The following is a 9290-nucleotide window of genomic DNA, read 5'->3' as shown; positions in this document are numbered from 1 at the left end:
TGCGCTGCTCACCTGGTGAGCAAGGTGACAGGTGACTTCTCTCATCTGTTTATATCTGCTGGGCTCTAGGCTGTGAACCGTCTCTGCTCTCACGGGTCTCTTGTCAAGTGAAGGACACAGGAAAGTCGATGGAGAGAGCCTGGGTAGAGAGAGAATCTGTTACAGAGGGAGGCGCGGGAGTGTGGGAGCGTGGAGGGGTACAGCCAGCCCGGACCTTGTTCCAGATGGAAAGTGCCCGTCCCCGGAGAAGGGCCACAAGGTAGGAAAGATCAAACACAAAACACGCCGCAGGGTGCGAGAGAGCTCCTGAGAGGCAGCGAGAAGGCTTAGGCCTCAGTCTGGGCCCTGCCACCGATAAGCTGTGTGGCGCGCGCTTATACAATTCCCGAGCTGCAGCTTCATGTAACTGAAGCGAGGAGTTCATACTGGGGTCAAAGATCTGAGACTGAACTGCATGCAGATACAAGTTGTAAAAAGGTGCATAATTAGCGTTAGCCACCAGATGGCAGGAGAGGATCTCTTTTTTCCCCCACAAACTTGCGTCTTGCCTCCATCACTGAAATCTCGTTCGGGGGCAGTCCGTTAGAACTGGGCCTGATGGACGCCACCAGCTCCAGATGTGGCTTCCACGTACGAGGCTCTTCTGAGATATATGGGCAGCATATAAACACCTCACTTTGGGGGAACTTGTCATTACCTGTCTTTAAATACACACTCCTGAAAAGCAGCCCCTGATGCCTGCGGAAGGTCGTCCTAGCACTGCTACGTTGCAGCCCTGGTTCTGACAACATGGGCTAGATACCTGGAGAGAGAGGTTTTGTTCAGGTCCTAGTGGGACAAACTGCCCAAACCTCAGTCTCTGTGGGGCCAGGTATTGATCACCTGGGCAATGGAAATTGCCAAGAAATGGCTGGGCTACCTTACTAGGGACCTATGTCCCATCCCTGGGCCTTTGAGCCAAGCTGGGAAGTTGGGGAGGTAACTCCAGATCTTCAGTGGCTGGATTGAAATCAAAGACCTCTGTGAGGATCTGATGGAAGCCGTGGATGCTGTCCTTCAGAACGCTCATGATACACATGTAATTTCAGCAGCTTCTCAGACCTTGTTTCTAGGGATGAAGGCTGTGAACCACTCAGAATTCTCAGCCTTAAGAACCTAAGGTCATGTATTCACTCTCAGAGGTCAGCTATGCTGGGCTTCCCAGGTGGCTCAGTGGCAAAGAATCTGCCTGACAATGCAGGAGATGCAGGAGACACAAGTTTGATCCCTGAGTTGACATGATCCCTGAGGAGGAAATGGCAACCCATTCCAGTATTCTTGCCTGGAAAATCCCATGGACAGAGAAGCCTGGCTGTCTCCAGTCCATGGGGTTACAAAGAGTCAGACACAACAACTGAGCATGGTCAGCTATGCACATTGCTTTCTGATTTGTGGTTAGACCAAACTCTTGGTTATTTTCCCTAGAGAAGAAATAGCAGGAGTGATGGATCCTGAGCCTTACTATGGCTAATAGCTAAAAACTAAATAGTGCACCATGAAGCATCAGTTAGATATAACTGTGGTGCGTTTGGATGTGGGTTTCCTATGAGCACTTGAGCCCTGCAGAAAGGCTGTATTCTAGAGCTCTGCTCCAGGGGACGCTGAAGAGCTGCGTATCTTTCCAGCCAGTGTCTGCTTGCTGGAACACACTTTGTTCTGCACAGGGAGGGCATGGAGCTTTTTGTCAGCTATATGCCCACATCTCTGTCCAGAGTTTCCTTTGAATATCTTTCTCTGTGCTGGAAAACCTTTGCTGCCTGTTCTGGGCACTGGATGGCTGTTACACCTACTCACGGCTTTAGGGTTCTTTGCTTCCTTAGGCTAGTGACTTAGAAACATCAAGGGACCAAATGACTAGCAATGACCTTAGGTTAGGAGGCTCTGCCTGGTCCTGGCTCTGCCATTTATTAACTGTGAGTCTCTAGGCCTTAAATCTAGAATGGGGATGACTCCCTTTTCTGGTCCCACAGGGTTCATTTATTTGACAAATATGCACTGACAGCCTATTATGAGCCCCTCCCTGCTCCAAACACCATGGATACACTGAGTGAAGCAGACTTGGTTCTCTGTCCTGATGAAGCTGACAGTCCAGGCTAGTTTGAGAATCAAAACCAGAAAACATATCTGAATACCTTCTGTTAACTACGAAATGCTCTGCTGACATACAATCTTCCTACTGGTTTTGTTTGAATGGTTTTGCAGGCAGGAGACAGGGTTCCAAACAGACACAGACTCAGGACTCCAAAGAACACAAATACGAGGAAGTTAGCTCCTAGCAGAGTTGATGGACTCAGTCCTGCTAAGTGGGAAATTGTAACTGGTCTGACCATGCCCATCCTCTTTTCTTTTTTGAAATCTTTCTTCTGGAAGATAAGCGCATGGGACTGGTGATACCAAGCAGGACCCTCTGGGGTTCCTGGGCAAAAAGGCTTTCTGTGTCCCTCATTTCTTTGATAACAGGAAATAGGCTTCATTCACCCTGGCGCTAGCAGTTAAGAATCCATCTGCTCATGCAGGAGACACAGAGATACAGGTTTGATCCCTGGGTGGGAAGATCCCCCGGAGAAGGAAATGACAACCCACTCCAGTATTCTTGCCTGAAGAATCCCACGGACAGAGGAGCCTGGCAGGCTGCAGTCCATGGGGTCGCTAGGAGTCAGACACGACTGAACGACTTCACTTTCACTTTTCACTTTCAAGCATTGGAGATGGAAATGGCAACCCACTCCAGTGTTCTTGCCTGGAGAATCCCAGGGACGGGGGAGCCTGGTGGGCTGCTGTCTATGGGGTTGCACAGAGTTGGACACGACTGAAGCGACTTAGCAGCAGCAGCAGCAGCAGCAGCAGAAGCGACTTAGCATGCACACACCCTCCATGATCTTCCCTGAGTTTCAACAGGCAGATTCAAGAAGTTGTTAATTAGGGAAGGGAGAGGATGTGAAACCAGGGAGAAACAAATAGTCAAGAAAAACAGTAGAGCATCCCTGACGCAAGGTCCTGGTTCCCCATTAAGGGATACATACAACAATATCTGTGAGCTATTTTGCAGATACTGAAACCCCAACCAGGTGGGAGAAGTTAACAGTTAGTGACAGAATGCTGACCATAAACATGTAGACCCCAGACCTGCTGGAACCAGAAGGTCGATGATTTTGATGGACTTCCATTTACCTCATCACCAACCAATCAGAATAATGTCCATGAGCTGATCACGCCCTCTTTGAACCATTAATATAAAGCTTCACTGCTCTTTCCAAGGGGGACACGATTTTGAGGGCATTGGCCCACTGTGGCCCCCTTTGCTTGGTGAAGCAATAAATCTATTCTTTTCTGTTTCACCCAAAACTCTGTCCCTGAGATTTAATTCAGTGTTGAAGTACAAAGGTTGGATTCAATTTTACTGCGGACTTCACCATTCAAACAAAACACGAAGTTCTCCACTGAGATTTGGGCAGACACATAAGACCTTATGCGCTGCTGGCCAGGGAAGCACCCCAGGACACTTCGAGTCTCCTGTTCCTTGTGTTCTTCCAGGCCAGTTGATTCCGAAGACAACCAGTTGTAAGTTTCTGTCTGGTCTTACTGCTTCATGTGATCCCAAATTTCCAAATCATAGGCTACCTACACAAAGTAATCTAATTTTAGTAATGGGGAGTTGGGAGACCCTTGGTCCTCTTCTCCACTCTTTCCCCCTTTTTGTCTCCAACAAGGCCCGTCCTCTGGGTCAGGCTCTGTCTGGGTGAGACACTGTCATTGAACAGATTGACACTGTGTAACTGCAGAAGTTCAATAGCCCAGAGGACACTGGACCAGAAAATGAGGCTGGTCCTCACCCCAAGTGCTTAGAAATGTAAAATACAGCCCTTCCCCATCCCTGTCCTCCTCTCAGTCATTCGAATACTCACCCCTCTCACTGGGTGGGCTTTAAATCAACACTGACATAACATCACACACAAAAATAAACTCGAAATGGATTAAAGATTTAAATGTAAAGCCAGAAACTATAAAGCTTTTAGGCAGTACATAGGCAGTATGCTCCTTGACATAAATCACAGCAAGATACTCTATGACCCTCCTCTTAGAGCAACAGAAATAAAAACAAACAAACAGAAAAAACAAATGGGACCTAATTAAATTTAAAAGCTTTTGCACAGCAAAGGAAACTCTAAGTAAGGTGAAAAAACAACCTTCAGAATGGGAGAAAATAATAAGTGAAACAACTGACAAAGGATTAATCTCGAAAATACACAAGGAGCTCATGCAGCTCAATACCAGAAAAACAAACAACCCAATCAAAAAGTGGGCAGAAGACCTAAATAGACATTTTTTCCATAAGACATACAGTTGGCTAATACATACATGAAAAGATGCTCAACGTTGCTCATTATTAGAGAAATGCAAATAGAAATTATAATGAGGTATCACCTCACACCAGTCAGAATGGCCATCATCAAAAAAATTTGCAAGCAATAAATGCTGGAGAGGGTGTGGAGAAAAGGGAGGCTTCTTTTGGTGCTTTTTGGTGGGAATGTAAATTGATACAGCCACTACAGAGAATAGTAAAAACTAAGAGTAAAAACTACCTTTAAAAACTAAGAGTAAAACTACCATATCACCCAATAATCCCTATACTGGGCATACACCCTGAGGAAACCAGAATTGAAAAAGATACATGTACTCTAATGTTTATTGCAGCACTATTTACAATAGCTAGGGAATGGGAGAAACCTGGATGTCCATCAACAGATAAATGGATAAAGAAGTTGTAGTAAATATATACAAAGGAATATTACTCAGCCGTTGAAAAGAATGCATTTGAGTCAGCTCTAATGAGGTAGATGAACCCAGAGCTTATTAGACTGAGTGAAGTAACTCAGAAAGAGAATATTGTATATTAACACATAAAAATGGAAACTAGAAAGGTGGTACTGATGAAACTATTTGCAGGGCAGCAATGGAACGCAGACATAGAGAACAGACTTGTAGAAACAGTGAGGGAAGGTGAATAGAGAGAGTGGCATCAAAACATATATATTTCCATATGTAAAGTAGGATAACCCAACAGATGAGAATTTGCTGTATGATGCAGGAGCCTTAAACTTGGTGTTCTGTGACTACCTAGAGGGGTGGGATGGGCTGGGAGGTGGGAGGGAGGTTCAAGAAGGAGGGGACATATGTATGCCTATGATTGATTCATGTTGATACATGGCAGAAACCAACACAAAATTGTAAAGAAATTATCCTTCAATTAAAAATCAATCAATCAATCAATCAACACAAAGCTTTCAGACACAACCTGTGTGTTGAGTGTCTGAGTGCACTCAGGAAGCGCTGTGAGTGTGTGGACATCTTTAAAGTTGCCTTTTCATTAAACAATGTGTTAGGCTTAAGCTATTCTATTATGTGCAAGTTATTCAGAAAGTGAGTTTCCCTGAACAGAGTGAAAAAAGGAAGCGGGAAAGCCGGAATTAATTATTAGAAATTCTGAGGACAAACCCTTCTCTCTCAAAAACTCTTCTCTGCTTTACAGAAGACATATGTGCAACGTTTGTGTACAAAACAATTTTATTTAATACAACTCTTCCTCTGTCCGCCCTCACATACATCTTCTCAAAACCAAGAGTGTCCTGTGGGTCATGCGAGGTACTGTGAGGGCTCCCATCTCTCTGGGGCTCAGCCTCAAAACCATGCTGTCTTTGTGACCCCTTTTTCTCTTATGCCACAGATCCAACCAGTCAGGAAATCCTATTGACTCTATTTTCAAAGCGTATCCGGAATCCAAGCATGTCTTGCTTCTCTTACTGTGATCTGAGATTTCAGTAGGATTAGCGCAATAGCCTCCTAATTGCTTTCCCTACTTCCCCCATACACTCTATTTAAAAAATTATACCCAGGGTGGTCCTGTAAAATCTAAGTCACATTAAATCAGTTCCCTTGCAAACTCTTCTATCAAAAAAAAGTTATAAACCATTTGCATCCTCTATTGATCATGGGAATGTCTGACAGGCTCAACAGAATCTATGTGTCCTTTGTTCAGTAGTATTAACTACTACCAGCTCTTGGGTTTGGACCTAATTCTCCTAAAGTCTCTTAAAGACTGAAAAATCCTGGAAATGAGGTAACAGCAGAAATAGGCTGAGATTTCTTTGAGGTTATTAATTTTTACTTCTCTAGCTAAATTGGGCCTGAAGTTCTCCTGAAGAGCACAGAGCAGTGATTCAATCAGAGCTCTGCCAGGGTAGGTCCAAGGGATCCATCCAAGTCTGGCACAAGGGAGCAGTCAGAGGAGAACCGAAAGAGCCCATGCAAAGTCATTTGGAAATAAATGAGCCTTGGATAAGCATCTATAACTGACAGATTTCCCCCCTTTACCCAGAATCTTTCTTTCAAGGGGAACTCTGGCAGCCCTAGATCTTCCTGCCACAAAATCTGATTTGAATATGGATGATGCATAATATTATTAAGCATGTATTTGTGCCACACAGTATTCTAGCTACTTTATGTTCATCCATTCATTTATTCACTCATTCAATAAATATTTATTGGGCTTTTAATAAATTTATATATAAATCTGAAAAATAACCCCCTGCCTTCCAGAACCTACATTCTAGTACAGGGAGACAGAATTTATATGATAACCATAATGAATAAATAAATTATATTTCATATTAGGAAGTAATGGGGCAGGGGAAGGGAAAGGGAACATCTGAAAACAGAAACCACAATTTTATTGTTGGTACAGGTAGCCCTCATTGAGGAAGTGACATTTGAGAGGAGATGGAGATGGTAATGAAGTTATCCATGGGGCCACCTGGGGGATCAGTGTTCCAGTGCAAAGACCCTGCAGGGAGAGCAACCTGGTTGCTCTGGGACCACTAAGGACCCCTGTGGCTGGAGTGGAGGGAGGGGGAATGAAGTCAGAGGCCATGAAGGGACCAAGAAGCCACTGGAAGTGCCCAGTTTTCTCTATAATCCAGTGAGAAGCCTTGGAGGACTTTATTTAAGGTGACCCGTGTCTTCCAGGAGCTGACCACTGTGCTGAGAACAGTGTAGGATGCAAGGGGAGAAGTAGGGAACCAGTTAGGTGGCTGGTGCAATGATCTTGGTGAGAGATGGTAGTAGCTTAGCAGAGGGAATGAGAAAGATTTAGATTCCAGAGATGATTTAAATGTAGAGTTCACAGGACTCCTTGGACCTATGGCGGAAGAGAAAGTGAGATGATAAAAATGAATACCAGATTTTGGCCTAAGCACCTGGAAGAATGGAGTTCCCCTCAGTCAAGGTGGAGAAGAAAGCAGGAGAACAGGCATTTGGTGGAAGACTGGGGGTTCAGTTTGGAATATGCTGTGTTTGTGTACCTGCTGGAGTGGGCAGTTGGCTATGCGAGCCCGGAGTACAGGGGAGTACCTTGGTTGGAAGTGTGCATGTACGTGTCTTTGGCACGTGGATGGTTATTAACTCTAGAGCTTGGATGCGTGCACTGAGGAGATATATGTTGTGTGTAGGTAGAGAGGAGGACCAAGGACAAGACCTTGGGGTGGCCCACACCTTGAGTCTGGGAGAAGATGAGAGACTACCCAGGGAGAATGATCAGGTATAGTCAGAAAGGGAGGACAAAGTCAGCAGCATGTAGTCCCAGAAGCTAAGGGAAGAAGTGCCTTGAGGGCGCAGTAATGACCCGCTGTGTCAAAGGTCACTGGTGGTTCAGACAGGGGTAGGACTGAGCCGGCCAGCAGACAGAGCGATGTGGAAGACGTTAGTGACCTTGACTAGAACTCTTTATGTGGAGTAAAGGCCATGAGAGCATCAAACTCATGAGAGAGTGTGAGTGTGTTTAAGAGAAAATAGGAGCGGAATTGGAGACAATGAGTGTATCAACATAAGAAATTTTGCTGCGGAGTGTTGTAGATAGAGAAGAGAAGTGGTAGAAGGCAAGGCAATGAGTGTTGAGGGAAGTTAAAAACAGTAAACGTCTTTTTGAGATGGGACAAATAACAGCCTTTGTGGAGCTGATGAGAATGATACAATAGACAGAAAAAATTAATGCTACGGGGGAAAAGTGCTGCTGAAGCCGGTGTCTCTGGGTCTTCTAAAGGGGGTAGAATCTAGTCACTTAAGTGACTGAGGGCCACTTTTTGGTAGTTTTCTGGAGCTGCCAACACAAAGAACCATAAGCCAAGTGGCTTGAACAATGGAAATTAATTTTTTCGTAGTCCTGGAGGCTAGAAGTCCAAGGTTAAGGTGTTGGCAGTGCTGGCTCCTTCTGAGTCTATAAGGGAGGATCTATGTGTAACCTCTCCCCTAGCTTCTTGTGGTTTGCGGGAAATCTTTGTCATTTCTTGGCTTGTAGGCACGTCACCCTGGTCTTACCTCCCTTTTCACTTGGCATTCTTCCTGTGTGTATCTGTGAACAAATTTCCCCTTTGTATGAGGACACCAGTGGTATTGAATTAGAGGCTCACCCTACTCCAGGGTGATCTCATCTTAACCAATTATCTCTGCAATGTCCTTCTTTCTAAATAAGGTCACATTCCGAGGTGCTGAGGGTCAAGATTTCAATATAAAGTTTTGAAGGGCACAGTTCCACCATAATAGCTTTCCAGAGGAGGTAGAAAATTTATCTTTAGTAACAGAATGGAAGGTAGAACACTTGTTTGAAAATGCTGGCAGGTTTATAGATAGATTTGTGGGAGTCCATGGAAATGCTGTTTTGACGGCTTCCATTTTCTCAGTGATGTAAAAAGCCAGGCCACTAGCCAAGAGTGTGGGCAAAGGCAAATTGAGGAGGAGGATGTTGTGAAGTTGTTTCTAGAAGGGTGGGAGAATGGTTGGTCTAAGGGGATAAAATAAGGAAGCTGAACAGTCTTAAGTGCATACCTGTAGTCCCTGGTCCTGCATCTAAAGCAGTCAGTGTGGTCCTGAGCTTTTTTCAAGTTCTACTCAGCTGCAGGAGGGCAGGCAGAGAGCTTGGGGAGACTTACAACTCAATTGAGTGTGATCTTGCAAAGTGAGTACGGCACAGGGAAGAGAAAGAGCAGCAAGGGAGTTGAGAATAAGTATTGATACAAGCGAGTTGTCATGAGAGACTGTGGAAATAAAATTGGATAACAGGGAAGAGAGGATCCTTTGTGAGGATCCTATGGTTACTCTGACTTCACAGATAAAGAAAGTGATGTATAGAGAAGGGAAGTGCTTCTGGGAGTTCAGTCAGTGGCACAATCAGAACCCAAGTCCAGGGAGTGTGGCTCAGA

The sequence above is a fragment of the Odocoileus virginianus genome, chromosome 4 (genome assembly GCF_023699985.2).
Source record: "Odocoileus virginianus isolate 20LAN1187 ecotype Illinois chromosome 4, Ovbor_1.2, whole genome shotgun sequence".
Classification (NCBI taxonomy): Eukaryota; Metazoa; Chordata; class Mammalia; order Artiodactyla; family Cervidae; genus Odocoileus; species Odocoileus virginianus.
Note: the sequence above shows the minus strand (reverse complement) of the source record.